The 18,838-nt window shown below is 33.9% G+C and overlaps 1 long non-coding RNA gene across 1 annotated transcript; it reads left to right on the top strand.

Annotated features, from left to right (window-relative positions):
- Nucleotides 1–316: 316 nt before the first annotated feature.
- LOC140008524 (uncharacterized) lies at nucleotides 317–5,597 on the top strand. Its single transcript, XR_011815936.1, has 2 exons — nucleotides 317–852; nucleotides 3,874–5,597. It is a non-coding gene; the product is annotated as an uncharacterized lncRNA (long non-coding RNA).
- Nucleotides 5,598–18,838: the final 13,241 nt, after the last annotated feature.

Genomic DNA, 18,838 nt, shown 5'->3' with positions numbered 1-18,838 from the left:
TTTCAAAAACAGTGAATCCAAACAAGTTTGTTTTTCAAAAAAAAATCTGTTTGTGAACAACAGCTAATCCAAACAACATTTACTATTTTTCAAAAAATGAACAGCAAAGTTTTTTTAAAACACTCCCAAAAACAGTTAATCCAAACGAAGTGAACAGTAAATGAGGTAAGTGATACTTTTAAAATCTTAGGGATGTTAGGTGATATTAAGAGAAACCTTAGGAGAGATTTGTAATATTATCCCTTTGGAAAAATGTAGATGTTTTATGACAAATTGAAATTGGCCTTTATGGAGAAAAGAATGAAATTAGTGAACTTGTTTTCAAATGTGTGCTTTTCTTTGTAATTTTTTTTGGCAAAAATTTGGGTAAAGCCGATCTACGAACCCACCCATAGATCAAGTGGTGTAAAATTTGCCACATCATCATAATGATTAAAATATTTAGAAACTCTATTGCACAACATCGGAAGCTCCTTAACTTCAGGCATCTCTTCTCAATTCTTTTTCTTTTCTTTTATTTCCTTTTGAAATTCCAAAGCAAAGAAACTTCTAGTGGCAACAAGTTTTTGAGATAAGAATTCTTTCTACTTTGTTCACTTCATCTTACCCATTTAACAAGATCTACAAACCCCTCAATTGTTACCTTTCAAGTTTTGCTTTTGTTTGGCTTGTACTTTTGGGTGTAATTTTGCTTAGATTTTGATTTTGTGAAAAATAGGGGAAGAAGAAATGGAGAAGAAGGGCACGACGGAGGATTTGGTGGAGATTCACGAAAACAAAGTGGTCTCGGCACTAGATGCAAGAGAAGGAAGCAGTGGGAAGGGAGATGCAAGGAAGACTAAGGAAAGAGAGGTAAAATATCAAAAAACTCCTTGTGATTTATCGAATGTTCAATTTAACTTTCTCTGATTTGGAATTTTATACTATACCTCCCTGTGATTTCGACTAGATTGAAAATTGGACAAAAAGTATCCAATCTAATGGTTGTACGTGAAATATTGATAGTGCCCTTATATAACTGAATGCATCAGGAGAATTTTTCATTATTCTTGGACTTGAAATTTGAAGAATCGAGAGAGATAGAGAGAAAGTGAAAGCAAGAAAAAATCCTAAATTTGAAATTTTCCAACTTCTTTCAAGAATCAGTGGAGAATTCTAACAAAATAGGAGGTCAATTGCAAGGAAAATTCATCCTAATGCTTGTGCTGATATCTCAAACCCCTTAACATTCCTCTGATTCAACGATTTTCACTTAGCATTCCTTCCACAATTACATAACTTGCATTGATATCTCAAATCCCTACTTCTGTTGCCACTTCGATAGCTTGAGGAAGATATTTTAGAAAACATCTAATCCCAAATGAGATTTTGAAATCAACAATTTCACTCCTAATCCCTTATCGTTGTATCTTCAATCCCAGAAAGGGGAAGGATTTGGAGATCGATTTGAAAATTAAGGGAATAAGGATTTGGAACCCTTCCTCTATCTTTCTTCAGCTTTTAATCTCCATATAGGGGTATTTTCGGCAAGTGCAAGCATTTTTTTCTCTTCAACATTATTTATTGCAAGTCTTACTCTCTCTCTCTCCCAAGGAAGTTAAATTGAACATTCAAACCACAGGGAGTTTTTTGATATATTTCCCAAGGAAGGAGTGTCAATACTTATATATTTAGAAATCAAGAATTTTGTTTCTTAACCATGCTCAAACTCTCTCTCCTATTGGTGTATTATTTTTGCGCTGAAGAGTGAAGTTGGAATTTTCTTGAAAAATCAAATCCATGTCAACGAAATCAAGAATTTCTTTTTCTTCGCTTGGACCAAATGGGAAATCAAAAGAATTTGTGAAACAAACAATGGAGAAGCATAGGGAAACTTCAAGAGTTTCAACTAAGAATCTAATAAAGCGACTCAAATTGGTGTAAAAAATCTAGATTTATTTGTTTTTGCCTGGTTTTTTTATGTTGGGTATATGTTTGTTTTGGAAAATGTAGCAATAAGTAGAAAGATTGTGATGAAAATTGAAGAATGGTTGGGAAGTTCATTGACTGAAAGTTACTGTGAATGACTAGATGTAACTGTATGTAAGTGTGTGTTTTGAGGAAGGAGGAAGAGTTAATGACGAAGTGACAAATTTTGGATCACTTGGTCTATGAGTGGGGCTGTAGACCGGGTCTACCCAAATATTTGCCATCTTTTTTGACCTCCATTTTGATAAGTTATTGTTCAGGATATTGAAGATACAACATTTAAAAAGAAAAAAAGATACAACAAGGTGAAGTCTTATAAGAATTATGTGTAATATTTATGAATTATTAGCATAATGATTGTGAAATTGAATGTGCGTATGGGTTGTGAAAATGAACATAGAATGCATTTGTGTAGGTGAATTGAACGTTAGTAGATTGATATGTGAGTTATAAGCGTCATATATTTTTTTATGCATGTGTTACGATTAGTTAGAAGGGTTTTTATCTTTTTATTGGAAGATACATATTATGTTAAATTGCATAAAATTTGTTTTTGTTATAGTAAAATACAATCTAAATCACAATTTTTTCCCTATTCTCGAGAGACTCTAAAAAGAAAATTTTAAGGAAATTATATGAATTTCACAATAATTTATTATTTCATATTTTCAAGTGTTAATTGCACTAAATCTCCTGAACTTTACCCTTTACCTCTTCTATTCATTAAATATATACTTTGTTCCTTGTTTGATTTGTTAGAACAAAAGTGCCCTTGATATATTAGTTTATTTTTCTTTATTTATTCATTCTTTTGTTTTTCTTTTCTACTTGTTTCTTTAAATTCTATTTCTATTTTTTTCATTTATCTCATATTGCTATATCCTTCATTTTTCTATTAGTATTACTAATTGCATAGCAAAGGGGAGAATTGCACTCATTACGATTTGTTTATTAATCATCTTTGCTAGAAATAATTAATTAATTATAAGCTCTAGATGTACTAATTTTAAATACTATGTGAAATATTACTTATTAAGAAAGCTCTCCATTACTTAAATAGTGATAAACAGGTTGATTTGAGTCATTATTTTGATCACATTTTCATTTCTTTTGCAAACTACATATTTTATTTTATCTTTTTCTACTTTTTCACCCTTCAACCTTGTTCGTCAATGGCATTTTTCAATTTCAAATTCATTATTAAAATTGGTTTAAAATACTCCTGGACAATTCCGAACCTTGTCCCATTATTTTAAATTTACACCCCAGATGTCAGAATTCATGTGCAATTATTTCTATATAAACTTATCATATAAAAATAAATTTGTAACACATACAAATTTGTAAATTCAAAAGTAAAAGGTTAATAAGTATGTTGGATTTCAAGAAAACATGACTCAGTAGCAAATATAATGATTGCAATGGTTTTTTCCATGTAAATTACTAATCCAACCTCAATTTTTGGCAAAGGTAACTTTACTTGAAAATTATCACAACCATTATTGTGTAATTCTTTGCAATCTTTCTTTGTTTGTTGTCTCTTTTTTTGTCAACACAAATAGGTAACGCATGATAGGGATTCAGCGCAAGTTTTGGTCATCTAATCACCTACCATCTATATGGAACGCTCTTTTCTTTGCACAACATACTTTTCTTGCCTTTTCTTTCTCTTTGATCTTATCTTTATTTTGTCTCTTTCTTCTAAGGTTAGGTAGTACACACACATAATATCCTCTCTTTGTCAGTGCTCCTCTCCAATATTATATGCAAAATCTCATTCTCATCTAATGTTTTCGATCTTTACTTCTCTTACTGTTGTTTGTCTTCTATTCTTCTCTTTGTTGTCTTCATCATTTCTTTCTTTTGTCTAGTTGCTAATAGAACTAAGCTTTATATTCCTTTCAGATCAAATATGGAGCATCAAATGCTATGGATTTTCACATCTAAATAAAAGACCCACCATAGGTTACCCAACATTGGTAACTCTATGGCTCTGCCCTCCTTACTTGTTTTAGGCACAAAGTTCAACTAAGCCCTAAAGATTTAGAGTTAATTTGTAGCATACTAAGCTAATTTAACTAAAAGCAACTGATACAATGAAGGATAAAATTGGCAAAAATAAGGGAAGAAAATGATTAAGAGAAAAGATATATAATAACAAGGAGAAAGGAATTGATCAAATGAGCTGAATCAGTCTACTAAAGCGAAAACAAATTAATAATCATAATAATGAATAATGAGTCATACAAGTCTTCTAAAGAAGAATAGAGTTACAATAGGCACATTACTAACTCTAACGATAGTCTAATCCAATTTCCCCATATGTCATTTTTCAAAACTTCTAACTAACTGATAAATACTCTACCAAATGATGACATCCCGTTAAAGCTCTGTTGCTAATAAGGTTATTATGATAAATGCTATAGAGTTGAATTAAATCCAAAAACTCATATTAACGTGCTGTAGAAAATATTTCTATATAATAACAAAGTAATTGAGCAACAATCAAAATCAATATCTCATGAATAATAAGTTAAGGATTTAGAAAGTATAAAGGGTGGAAATGGTAGAATTAAGAGAGCAATTGTTCAAGAGGTAAGAAAATACAAAAGGAAAGGGAAGAAGAAAGAAAAATGCTCATAAGTGCAGTTTTCACTCATTCAATTTATTAAAATATTTTTGGAGGCTAGAAATGAGAAAGAACTCCATGTTTTATAGCTGAATTTGGTTATTGTAACTCATCCATGGACATAATATCTAAACCAATAAAATTCTATCACTCTTCCATTCCTAAAATTATACTATAATTACTAGTATGACAATCCACCCCCTTAGACTATCCTCATCCTCAAGAATGTCAACAAATTTAGGATCTCAAACCAAATCCTTTAACTAATAGTTCAATCTTGTTAGCAATTATGCACTTAGCTATGGAAACAAGTCTACTAGTTACCCTAAGATTGTTGTTGTCTCTAATATCAGTGAAGAAGAGTAACTTCCTTTTAGTTAGTAGGTAGAAATTGTTAATTAATCCATAGCAACTTCTTCACAATTTAGTATTGTACCGACTATTTGTAAGTAATTCCAAGTCCCGAAAATTGTCTTATTCACAAGTTTATAAAGGTTTTTTAAAGATAAACTTGATATCTCTTCTTTTATACTTACCATTAGATTTTCTCACAATGTAAGCATGGCAGTGGCTAGTAGCTTGTTTCTAACCTTGTTAATTATCACTAAAGTGCACAAGAGCAATTTCCTTTTAGTTAGCAAGTAGAAATTGTTAATTAGTCGATAAGTGCTTCTTCACTATTTAATATTATGCCGACCATTCATAAATGAATGCAAATCCCAACAATTATCTTATTCACAAGTGTATAGAGGCTCCTTAAATATAAATTTGGTATCTTTTCTGTTATACTCACTTTTAAGTTCTAAACTTTTGTTGTGCATGTGATTCCATTACATTTTCTTATAATGTAAGCATGATAGCAGATAGTAGCTTGTTTCTAATATTGTTAAGTATCACTAAAAGCATCCTTATTCTTAGAATAGGCCAACAAAGTTTGTGGATAGTTTGTATCCCCTTACATTTCCTTCTTTATAGGAATTTATTCTACTCCTTTAACTAAGTACTTCATATTCCAAAATCTAGTGAAGGTTCTTTCTTGTCTAACACACATAACCTTAATTCTATCTTACTTGCAGTTAACCATCTCAATATCAAATTTCTACAATATCTCATATTCTACACTGATTGTTATTTAAATCTTCCTCAAATTGAAGACTAATACTAGTTTTCTTTTTCGTGTGTAAAATTGTGACCATCTAGTGAACAAATTAATTTTAAAATCTAGACCACCTCAAACTTTGGAAACAAATCAATTATAGTTGTCTCTCTATATTAAAAATAACTGCTGCATTTTTTCTATCCAAATTGAAGGCAAATATTGGATTTTCTAACATTCAATCTTTTCCCAAATTTTAGTACCGCAACAATATCTAAAATTCCAACAATGCTCGACATAAGAATCTGAATAACATGTTGCTTCTCAATTTTATATTCACAATTTCTTGGAATGATTCCATATTCAAAATCTTTAGAGCTCTTCTTTATCCCTATTTAGAGTCACTTGGATGAAATATCATATTGGCAATTATCCCATCATTCATATTTGTGTAGCAGTTTCCTTTATTACCTACTTTTGTCATATAGCTAGCATAATTTTTTCTTTAATAGCATATAAGTTTAGATAATATAAACCAAATGCAAATATTGAAAACTTTTCTCTTAATGTCAAATCCATTGGAGTAACAAGTAAAATTTCTTGGTTAGAAGGCATATAGTAAAATCTCCAACATTTTGATTATGTCTCCTCTCCAGCCTAAATTACTTTGAGACATTTTATCAAACATATGACTACCTTTAGTTTGATCCTCTAAGCCAATATCTATATCCCTAAATTCAACTTTTATACCTATATCTTTCTACTTTATTTATTCTTTAATTAGTACAAGAAGAGCAAAATCAAATTTCTAAATGATCAATAATTCATTAGTTTTCTTATTTGCTAAAAATTATCTTTCCAAAGATACATCCGATAACAAAAATCCAGTTCGCAACTCCCAATATGATAGAATTTTGTTGAGATAATTTATCAAAAACCTTAGCTATTTCCTGTTTTGTTAGGTCGTCTGTAGTTAAGATAACTTTATCTTCCATCAATTCATCTCTAATTGAAGCTAATTTGTGATTTGCTTCTTTAATAGTTCCTTAATTTCTCCACTACCAACTACATATCCACATTCCATAGTACCAGCCTTTGTAGAGTTAAACTTTTCCATTTCACCTTCTTTTATTTTTGCATGGAGATAAGTTTCATATAAAATCCGAGATAGGTTCCTAAATTCCTTTAGCTTCATCTGGATCTTTAAATCAAAGCCAAAAGCAAAGTTATTAATAAATTACTTCTTACTCAATTCTGGTTTTAAAGCTAGCATCTTAGACCTCCGATTACCATAAATTTTTAAAGTACTTTGTTATTGAAATTATTTGTTTAGACCTTTTGTCTTCTATCAATATATAGTTCATCATTATAGAAATCTCTTTTAGGGTTTTCATACTGATTTTTTAAAAATAATATTTGTGATCAAAAAATAAGATGATGGTGATAGAAAAAATAAAAATTTAGAATGAAGGAAAGTTTAGGAGAAGAATTTATCAGTTTTAATTAACTATATTCCAAGTTGAATGTAGCCGCTCTAATACCACTGTCATGGAATTTGATTGAATCCATATATTTGGAGCAACTTGTAGCAACAAAAAAAAATACTCCAATATAATAGCAAACTAATTAAACAACAATCAATATTTTAAAGTGCTAATAGATTTATTTTTGTTTTTAATTGAATAAATTAAAATAACCACAGCTGCTTTAGATTGGAAAATATTAGATAGTTTAAAATTTTACAAGTTTTCTAGAGTATGTCTTTTTGTTTTACTTGGTTGTTACAAGGGAAGTTGTTTTTGAAGTCCTATAAACTATTGATCAATCTATAAAATTAAGTTATGGATATCAGTATATAGCAAATGCATTATCTTCCTTCAACAATCTAATGACTTCATTGCAAGTGTATTGAAATAAAGGACATATGGCCAAGGAAATTCCTCCATCTCAAGTACTTGAGTAATCCGTGAATAAGTGTTAGATTGTGTTTTCAAATATTACAAACCAATTTTTGGCAAAGTTCAAGATAGTATTAAGAATAGACTTTAGTAGTTCCTCTAAAGATAGAATTTAAATAGATTTTGCCAGTTTACATTAGTATTACAATTTGATAAAGACAACAAACTATTGTTATAAACTTTCCTTGCAATATAATAGGATAGAAAATATAAGAAAAATGATGGTTTAGACTATGTTTTACTATATACATAACTTGAGAAAATTTTATATTCTAAACATCTTTGTCATCTTGTCAATAAAATTATCTTTTTTTAGATAATTACCAAAAATTGTTCATTGCTATCAAAATACTAACAATTTAAACATTATCATTTTCAAAACTCTTTGAAACTTAAGTTTTGAAATATAATACCAATTTCTATGAAATTTTTTCTATAAATAGCTATATATGTATATATATTTTGTTTTCTAACTATAATTTTTCTTATTAGCACACCCATAGAGTGTGGCTTGACTCGTAGTATAGATAGAAAACTAGTATTAGTTGATTGCATTGGATAATTTTTCTGAGCAAGGAAAGATTATTTTTGAGAATATATTTCTAATGTAATCAAAATGTCATGATTTGTTCAAGTTATTCTTTAAAATTGATTTCATCTTCTGATTCAAAATTTTTGTATCATATAATTATACAAATTTAATATATAAGATAAATCTATTTAGAATTCCTTTTCTTTTGAAATCATGAAAGCATGAAATTCATGATTGAATCAAAATTAATAGAAAACATTAATACCAAATTTTATGATTCATTAATACCAAATTTTATGTTTATTTATTATATGATTCATTATTACTTTTAATTTATAAGATTCCTTTTCACATATAACTTGTAATCAATGTAGGTTCACAAACTATCGTTTGGTAAATTTTTATAATAGAATTTTGACTTATATGACCAAAGCATAACTTACCATTTTTTTAATAGTGATAAGGTGCTACATAAGTTAAAAAACACAATTTCAACTTATCTCATCTAAATGAATTTTAGGAGCAACAAAAATTGTAATGACTTTTTATATATTTATTTACAATATACCTAGTCAAAGTATTTTAAGACTAAAAGTTACGAGAAGCAAAGAATGTGCTACCTAGTTATTAGATGTAAAGAAAATTGTGATCCTTTGAGATAAATTATTACTAGCTAGTGAGAACTTATTTGCACTATATAAGTGGACAATTGATATGGTTTGGACCAGTATTTGGTGTGACGATAATAAATGAGTATCTAGCTGCTTTTTTTAATCAAATATCTCAACCAAAACTAGTATTGAATATCATAATATATTCTATGTCTACACCAATTCTTTAATTTCTCAATATTTTGCGAGATTAGGAGGAATCTTATCCCCACAAACTAAGCTTCGAAAAATTTGCTGTCCCTTTACCAATTCTGTACTGACTCTGTTTTTGAACTTGATAAATTGTGCATTAATGTCACTTTCCTTCATTTGAAAGTACCTTATTGGCTGCATATTCTTGTCCACTATTTTCAATAAACCAATACATAACAAACAATACGGGCTATTTCATTTTGTACTATTATAATGGCAAGGATTTGTAATGCATAATAGTTCTCCATTGTTTTGGTCCATCAATATTATTGAGCACCTTATATTAGATAGGCATAATACTTTATAGGATTGCAAGTGTTTATTCCACAATAAAGTCAATTTACACATAACTCTTACATAATGACATGGGTTTAAATAAAGCCTTCCATGTGGACTTATCTAGAACAATACCTTGCTTCCAATTTCAATTTCTTACACAAAAATCAAAGTATTGATTGATTTGTTATTCCAATTTCCACTGTCTTCTCCGCTTTTTCCCATTCCTATTCCTATTTCCAAAATCCAAATGCCACATTATTTTTCAAGAATTTTGTAGTAGTTCTGATAGGAATGCTACTTGATTATTCATTCAAAAGTTGCATGCTTTATGAATCCCCAAATTTATGGATGTCAACTTTAATTTGAAATTCTTCTCCAGCATGTGTATCAATTACTATCAACCTAAAATATAGTCCAAATGCTCATCACCATCACCGACAATCTTCTAAATAGCATCAACATCTCGTGGACCATTTATGGTGTCGATGTCCTCCCTATTAATCTTGTAAAGTATCAATTTGTTATGGATAACAATGTAAGCACAAATTTTGTTGCCTAAAATAAAAGACAAGAAAACTTGCACAAATATCAAATTGATTAAATCAAATAATAAGCGGGTTACAATCTCTGAAGGTTCTTGAATCAAAGAAATTAATCCCCTGATTCTTTTCTTCGAATAGCTTCAATTGAAGGGCCGACAAGACTTGTTCTCCAATCGAAATGGTGTTTCCTACAATTTTGGCGTAGAAAACAATTGATTCGATGATGGCGTCAAACACTTGGAACTTCAGGTCTTCAACACCGATAGCAGGAGGATTTGTTTGATTTGAATTGGACTTGGATTTGAGGAAGAAAGCTCTTGAGAAAATTTGACAGAGTTTCTAGGGATTTTTCTTTTGTCTTTGCCTTGAGGGAAGACCTCTATTTATAGCCAAAATATGTAGGCTAGGTCTTCAAGAAAACCCTCAGAATCTTCCTGCATTTTGGACCACTTGTTACCCAAGAAATCCATTTAACTTGGGCTTAAATATTGGGCCAACCCAAATAGTCCACTGTGAATTAATAAAGCAATCAATTCACTCTAACTTAAATGGACACTATGAATTTAATTTGATTTAATAGCCCATATAATATTGGCCCAATTTGCCAGTCCAAAACATAATGGACTTCTATAATTTAATTTAATCAAGATCGATTTAATTTAAATAAATCTTGACTAAAATAAATTAAATAAATTTTCTTTGTCTACAAATGCCCCCACTTCAAGACTCAATTGAGACTTGCTTGTCAAGGATTGAAATAGAGACTTGAAGTACTTGATTTTTTTTTTTAATAAAAGGAGGCTGATTTCCCTTGAATCACGTGTGGTCTACACCAAGGTGCAATGCATGGGATCATTACCCAAGTGATTACAATGAATCTATTGCTTGCAATTAGTCTCGTGCATTTGGGAAACTTCTATGACCATTGCACCGCCCAACATCTAATAATCAAAGCATGGCTATTACTTTGTTCGGTGGAATACTTATCATGAAACTTCCACTTTAGAGAGCCGAGACGTGGTGCAAAGATTAGGAAATGTCTTCATACTTCGGCACTCAAAATTATATGCGGCAGACTTGCTAAATCGAAGATAATTTCCAATTCGCATCTCAGCTAATTGGAAGTTACTCGAATTTGGCAGCTTCCAAGTTCATGATCTTGTTATAATCAGCCTTTGCAAATTCCAGACGGCCATTGGTTTCTTTTTTTTTTTTTTTTGCAACCTGGCACCAGCTCAATGTAAAGGAGCAAGACCCATTGAATTTTATACTTCCAAATGCTACGAGAAACTGGTCACAAATATTTGGAACATTCTCAACTTAGGTAACCGCCAGCCAAACCTGCTAATTTTCACCACCTTGCATGAGGTTTCAAACCAGGGAACAAGATCGACGGCTGCCGAATCCTATTCCCAAGCAAATTGGAATTGATTCCTTAAACTTGATTTAAAGAAGTATAACTGCCGAAACTTGTAGCTTCCAAGTTTGCTTTCTAGTCTCACAATGTAGTTGAACACTTGTGAACCAAATTGATTCATGTATAGAATCATAATGCCGTGGCACCTTCAATCATTTCCAAATTGAGCACTGCCGAATTCATTGAGCACTTGTAATTAATTGGTAATTGGGCAAGTGCCTGCCGAATTCATTCGAAATTGAACAAACTTCATTGAGCACTGCCGAATTCATTGAGCACTTGCAATGAATTAGCTAATTGCCAAAACCAACTATTGGACGGTGTAGAAGGTAGGTGATTTCTTTCCTTCTGACCTTTACTTTCACGTACCAATCAAAATAGGTCCACCGCCCAGAATCAAGCACCATGGGAGCAAATCGACAATTGCTAAAATCAACTTGTAAACCATTGGAAACTATCAACCGAATGACTTTTGGAAACTGAACCCAAGATGCTAAAATTGTAGTTGTATCATCGAGGTGGTTTGGTAATTATCAAACCAATGGTATTGTCTGCAAGATGGCTTCATTGATTTTTAGAATTCCAGATGTCCCAAGAGACTAATCGCGGACCCTTAGGCAACCGAGCTTCTGAGCAATTGTTCAATCAAACCCCTATTGCTTCACTTTCCAAACCCCTCAAGCGTCAAGCAAGATACTGAAACCAGAAAGTGCTAAGACCAACTCATGGCCTAAACGAGTTTTTCGGCAACACGGCACTTCCCAAATTTCACCAGCTTCTGATAAGAATATATTTTACGTATTTTTTAGTGTGTTTTATTAGTTAATTTTGGTTTGATTATTTAGTTTTATAACTAAAATAACTAAGGTTTTGGTAAAAATCTACATTTTATGTTAAAGTGGCTAACATTGCATTTCTATTGATTTTTATGGGAAAAACTTCATATTTTGTAGGTTTAATGATTCAATCATCAAATGAAGTGCATTGAGAAGATATTTGGATGATTGATGATGGATTAAAGTGGTGAAAATAAAATATGAAGTGTAAAAGGAAGAAATGCAATTTGAGGACAAAAATCAAGAAAAGTCAGCTTTGACAACTCAGACACGTTTTCGTATTTTGACTATATCAGGAGCTACAATGATCGGATCAAGGTGATCTTGGTACCATTTTGAAGCTAAGAGATATATCTACATTTGGTATGAAGACATCAAAGTCCAATTCAGCCGTTTTCTTGGTCAAAAGGTCGAAACACAGAAACTTATCTGGATGGTCGAAAGCTGAAGCCCAGAATTGACCAGTCTATGGTATTTTGACCATATCTCTGTCCGCTGATCTCCAAATTAGATGATTCTTGAAGCATTGGAACTCTAATTCAAAGGGCTACAACTTTTGTGTTTTCCACAAAAGCCAGTTCGGCCTTCATCATGGAGAAAAATGCAGTTAAAGTGAGGTCAAAAGTAAAAACGTGTATGGCAGCCGAATTTCTGTAATTTGCTCAGCCATTTTTCTCATCTTCACACTACTTTCCAGCTAGAGTTGGAGAGAAAACGTAGGCTGCACATGCTTCAGAAGACATAAGGAAGAGATATAGCCAAGGTTCCAAGTCAAAAGCCATTATTTTTTACTCCCTTAACAAATTCAGATTTGGAGAATCAAAGTGGAGAGTCATAGCAGAATTTTTTGACTGGTAAGGGAAGGACTTTTCATCAGCTTATATGCAGAGACATTGGAGGATGCAAAAGAAAATCATATACGGGAGAAGCTTGGAAGTGCAGAAATGTAGTTTTTCCATTCTCTTAGTATTAGATTAGTGTAGTATAGTTTAGCTAGTTAGTTCATCCACTCTTGTATATTATCTAGATTAGGATGAAAATGGAGGATGAAGAAGGCAAGGAAGAAAGCTCATGTGACAAGGGTTGTATTCCTTCCAAACTCTTTATCTTTTGTATTTGATTCCAAGTTTAGTTAATATACAAGTTCTGGAATTTATGTTATTTATGTGTCTCTAAAGTTTAAGCCTTGGGTTTGGTTGAACTTCCTATGATTGTTAGTGTTTATTATTTGGCTATTTGATTGCTGGTATTTGAGCAAGTTATTTAGCACTTTGGCTCTTGAAATCATGATTAATCTGGTACCATTGATTGTGATTATCTAAGGTGTTGTTTCTGCAATGAAAGTTGAGATTTAACACTAGTTCAAGAAGTGCTAAACATAGGGAGTACACTCACGAAAGTAGAGGTGCATCTATGCGGTTTTTAGTGATTCATTTCATGTAATTTCATTGAAGAAATGAACTTGTAGCTAATTTCATAACCATGAGAATAGGTATGGATTAGTTATAAGTATAATTGATTCACTACGAAAGTAGGATTCAAATGCATAAGGAAATTACACCTTAACTAGCCTAGATATAGTACTAAATGATCCAAATATAGCACTTGTATGAGTAGTTAGGGATACCACAACCTAAGGAGCTTTTATTTGTTATTTTGTATAATTTCAGTAGGTTAAATTTCTTATAATTCATTGATAGTCTAAATAATAGAGAAGCTTTAGTAATACCGGTAATTGTTCACTCTTCCCTGTGGGATCGACCCGATATATACCCTAAACTACTAGTTGATCTGTATACTTGCAGTGAACGGGTGTAATTCGGTATTTTTTAGCTTGCACGTATGTAAAATACCCGTCAGCTTCCTCAATTGAATGAGAAACTGACTTCCTCTTTTCTAGCATATATGAGTTTTATATACAGAGGTAGAGCTGCCCGAAGCTATACCGAAATTTTTTTCAGCTTTCTTGAAGAATTACAACTTGCGAAGCTCTCAAGCTTGTGAGGTTTCCCAGCTTTCATCTTGATACTATTCCAATCGCACCAAAATTTTCCAGCCTTCTTGGTGAATTACAATTTGCGAACTTCACCCCAGGTAACTCACAATCTTATTTGGAAACTTTCTTGCTAAGAAATTCAATTTTCTCACGTTTGATGTGGCTGGAATTTTTTTTTTTTTTGGCACTTGTTGCTGCTGAAAATTCGATTTTGTCAAACTTTAATTGTTGTCAAAACTCCCATGGCGTAGCTTCGCACTCTAGTTACTTGTCAAATTGACTCGATGCACATGCAACTCATAATATTGAATTAGAATTCATGTTAAACACGTCAATTTCCATTGTATTGAATGACTCAATCCAATAAGTACACATATAGCCTAACGGATAGACTTGTGACTTTGTAGCAACTAGAAATCCAAAAGACTTCAATGATTAACATGCCCACTTCTCATGACGAAATTGGTGAATTTTGCTTGATTTGGACTTAATTGATCTATTTTGTTGACCATCTGTTGCCTTTACCATAGTGATTAAGCAATGCCACACTTGACATTAGAGACGAATATAACCCACCAGAAGAGCTTGTCCCATCAATGCATGCAACACGTCCCCTTTTTTTTTTTTTTTTTTTTGCGTGTCTCTTCTCTTGAATATCCCTTCTTAGGAAGCAAGGCAAAATTTTGCTCTTGAAGGACTCCCTTTTTTTTTTCAAGTTACAGCTGACATTGACGCTTCTTGCTGGAGCAAATTGACGTCCCAATTGTGTCCACAATTTTAGGACCGTAGCTCTTGGATTTCAAAACGCTAAGGTAATTCACATACTTTATGGCATTTATTTCTTGTCAATGCCATTTTTTTTTTTTTTTTTTGCCACGAAGGGAGGATCCCTCGTTACAACATACACGGTGGACACTCAATTTGAAGAAGGTGCAACCACAAACTCCCACGAGAGCCATATTATGGCTTGAGGAGTACATGAAGACGATGCAACCAAGAAATTTGAAGAAGGTGCAACCGCAAACTCCCACGAGAGCTATATTATGGCTTGAGGAGTACATGAAGGAGGTGTGACCACTCAATTTGAAGAAGGTGCAACCGCAAACTCCCACGAGAGCCATATTATGGCTTGAGGAGTACATGAAGAGGGGGTGTGACCACTCAATTTGAAGAAGGTGCAACCGCAAACTCCCACGAGAGCCGTATTATGGCTTGAGGAGTACAAAAGAAATGGCGCAACCAAAATTTGAAGAAGGCGCAACCGCAAACTCCCACGAGAGCCATATTATGGCTTGAGGAGTACATGAAGGAGAGTGTGACCACTCAATTTGAAGAAGGCGCAACGTCAAACTCCCACGAGAGCCATATTATGGTTTGAGGAGTACATGAAAAATAATACACGACTACCCACTTCAATAAAACTCACCCCAAAATTCAAGAAGCTTTTACTATCTTCGACCATGCCATTTTAACCAAACATTCTTTTTCCTTCCTTTTGCTGCAGGTTAGTCTTGATGCAATGGTGGTGTTCAAGGAAGTCGCTTTTTCAAATGAAAAGTATCTCCTTATCACTGACAGCGATGGTGACTCTGGTGACAAAGGAACGAAATTATTGGTGCATCCCCCTATACAAGGAAGTTACTCAGGTAAGTGGCCTTCTCACCAGTACCCAGAGTTAAAGGATTGGTCACTCAAACTTCCTCAAGATGATGGCACGAAGGTTCACTCCTTGAAATCCCTTATTCATGATAAGGAGCCAAGGACAACTCCTTTTCAAACCCTTGGCAGGCGGATCATAGATGGAGATGCACACTGGGGTCCTTCCTTGAGACTCAGTGGTGCATTCAGTTACATCGAGAATTATTGGGAGTGGTTGGAGGATATTCTCGGCAGGAGCAAACAAGTGCTCCGTGAAAATTGCTTGTTTGATGCCTTATATGCTTCGCTTTTCACATATGATAGGAACCTCCATGTACTTAGAGCATTCTGCGAGACGTGGTGTCCGGACACTAATACCTTGCATACATCTGTTGGAGAGCTGTCTCTCTCACTTTGGGATTTGCACAAGTTAGGGGGACTTCCAATCATCGGGGGTATCTATGAAGAGGTAATCCCATGCGCGGAGGAGCTAACTGGGGTTAATGAAAAGAAATTAAGGCATATTCCACAAAGTTGTGAGTATCTGTTCGCAGCCTTACATCATCTCCAACGTGGGGAATCCAACAAAGCTGGAGTTTCTGCTGACCAATGGATTAATTTCTAGTTTAAAGGCAAAACCAGGTACTCAAAGCCAAAGCAGAGAAGGATAAAGAGGGCATCTCGTGCTCAAGCAACCCAAAATCCGGATGGCGAAATTGGACAACCGCGCAAATTTTCAAGTCAAGACAATGGTGTATTTAATACCATCGGAGTTAAACTTCACTTGCGGGAAGAGAGTTATCTTGCAGCATTTATATCTTGCTGGCTCTGTGTCTTTGTTTTACCAGATGAGGACACCCATTATATTAGATCATCTACTTTCAAAATGGCTAGTATGATGGCTGCCGGTCGTAAGACTTGCCTTGCTGTTCCTGTCCTGCTAAACATATACCGTGGGCTTGATAAAATTTCAAACTTAGCTACCCCAGGGTGTGCACGTCTGGCTTTTCCGGTGCACTACGTATATGATTGGTTAGCGAGTTATTTCTCTACCCATTATTCGACTCCAAATACCATGCCTGGACCTACCATGACCAACTATTCTGGAGAGGGTGGCGCACGATACTTTGATGAAAATAGTGCTCGCGACCTCATTCATCAGGGAGATAAAGTAACTTGGGGAATCACTTCTCTTGTGAAGAATCGCAATGAACTCTTTATTGACGATGGCAAACTAGCAAATCTCGAACTAAGTTATTTTGTAAACGCCTGCTCAAATTACTTAGTTTTGCATGCTGAAGGGAATTTCCTTGTTGAGCCATATAGTCCATATAGATTCGCGCGACAATTCGGGTTTTATCAAGTTCCTCCACAGGAACTCGGGGCAGATGTGCGTTCCACAAATTATGACTTGAGTCGAATACTCTGGCGCACTGCCATTCGTAGTAAAACAGAGTCAAAGATACTTTTTCCTAGCTATCCCTTGAATGCTAGCAAGCACACATCTTCAGGCTTTCAAACATGGTGGTCTACGGTACATGATGATTATCTCCTCAAAGGGCGTGATACTTTGATTAAGAGTGTCCAATCAAGTGGGGAGCAGAAGAGGTCAAAAGGGAAGGAACTTGCAAACCTGAACAATCTCTCCAAAGTTGATAACAGTCTTGAGATGAAACAAAAGACTGTGAGAAACGAGAAGGAAATTTTGAAGAGTTCAAACAACAAGGTTGCTACCCTTGAGAACCTTACCCCTAATGAACAATTTTCGAAGGGTACTTCATTTCGTCTTCCTTCAAAAATTGTGAAAGCCATTGATCATGATTCTTGCAATTCACATGAGAAGAAGAGGAGCGAGCCTTTTGATGAGGAGGATGAACAATCCACTAGCACGGACCAGCATTAGAAGCGCAAGAAGTCCAAGGTAATGACTTTCCCTTTGGATGATATTGGTTTAGATCCTAAAGAACTCTTTAAAGACATTCCGGATATATCTGTGCCTGGTATAAGCCGTGCCAATATTGTAAGGACCCCCCTTGCCTTCTTTAATTTAGCATTTGAAATCTACTTGTCAATTTCATATACATGATTTGTCTCATGACGTTTTCCCTACAGTTGGATGATCAAGACTTAATCTTCATTGATGATGGAGAACCAAGTCAAGTATCAATTGAAGGACCTACTGCATTTGAACTTTTGGCCAAACAAGTGGTCAGTTCTACCCAACAAATGGGTGCTAGTGAGAATTCCAAAAAGGCAGTAGAGGATGAAAATGTGATTCAGCAAATTACGCCACAGAAGGTGGAACATATGACTCCATCGGCCCAAAAGAAACTCAAAATTTTCGATCCACCATCGTGGCCAAGGGCACCTCAAGTGTCTGAATTTTGCCCCCAAAGTGTGATCTCAACATGCCGTCGAGACTATATCCAAATGTTGTGGAATAACTTGAGGGTGATAATATCTCAAACAGCCTTAGAGCGCATGCCTGCTCTTGAAATGAAAGCAAGCGAAATCATGGAGGAAATGCAAAGTTTCAATGCCACGGATATCTCAAATTTACAAGACCTTTTAAAGGCTTTCTTTGCAAATGCAGCTCGTTACGTCGCTGTGAAATCTTCCCTCTCAAATAAAATTTCAGTTGAATCATATAATGAGTTGCTTTCTACTGCCACCCAACATCTTAGAGATGCTCAGAGTAAGGAGAAACAACAAGCGGAAAAGATCTCAACGCACATGCTGAAACTTAAGGAGATTGATCGCGAGGAAGTCGAGTTGAGGAAGCGGCTTGAGTTCTTGGATACTCACAGGAAGGAGACACTTTCACGGCTACGAGAAGAGCAAGATGAGCTTACCCGAGTGTAAGGCATGATGGTCGACTTACAAAATGAAGTTCGAAAGATTGAGAATTCCCCGCCCCTACTTGCTGAGGAGAGTCAAACTTTTGACAAGATGGAAGCATTGCTTGAAAGCAACCGAAAGGAGCTGTCGTCATTTGAATTCTAGGAATAGTTGCAATCTTTTACTTTGTTTCAAATTTCATCTTTTGTTATCTGCTCAGAGCGTGTAGCTATGAGCACAAACATT

This window comes from Coffea arabica, chromosome 1e (assembly GCF_036785885.1).
Source record: "Coffea arabica cultivar ET-39 chromosome 1e, Coffea Arabica ET-39 HiFi, whole genome shotgun sequence".
Taxonomy (NCBI): Eukaryota; Viridiplantae; Streptophyta; class Magnoliopsida; order Gentianales; family Rubiaceae; genus Coffea; species Coffea arabica.
The sequence above is the reverse complement of the archived record's forward strand: the minus strand, read 5'-3'. Positions and strand labels throughout refer to the sequence as shown.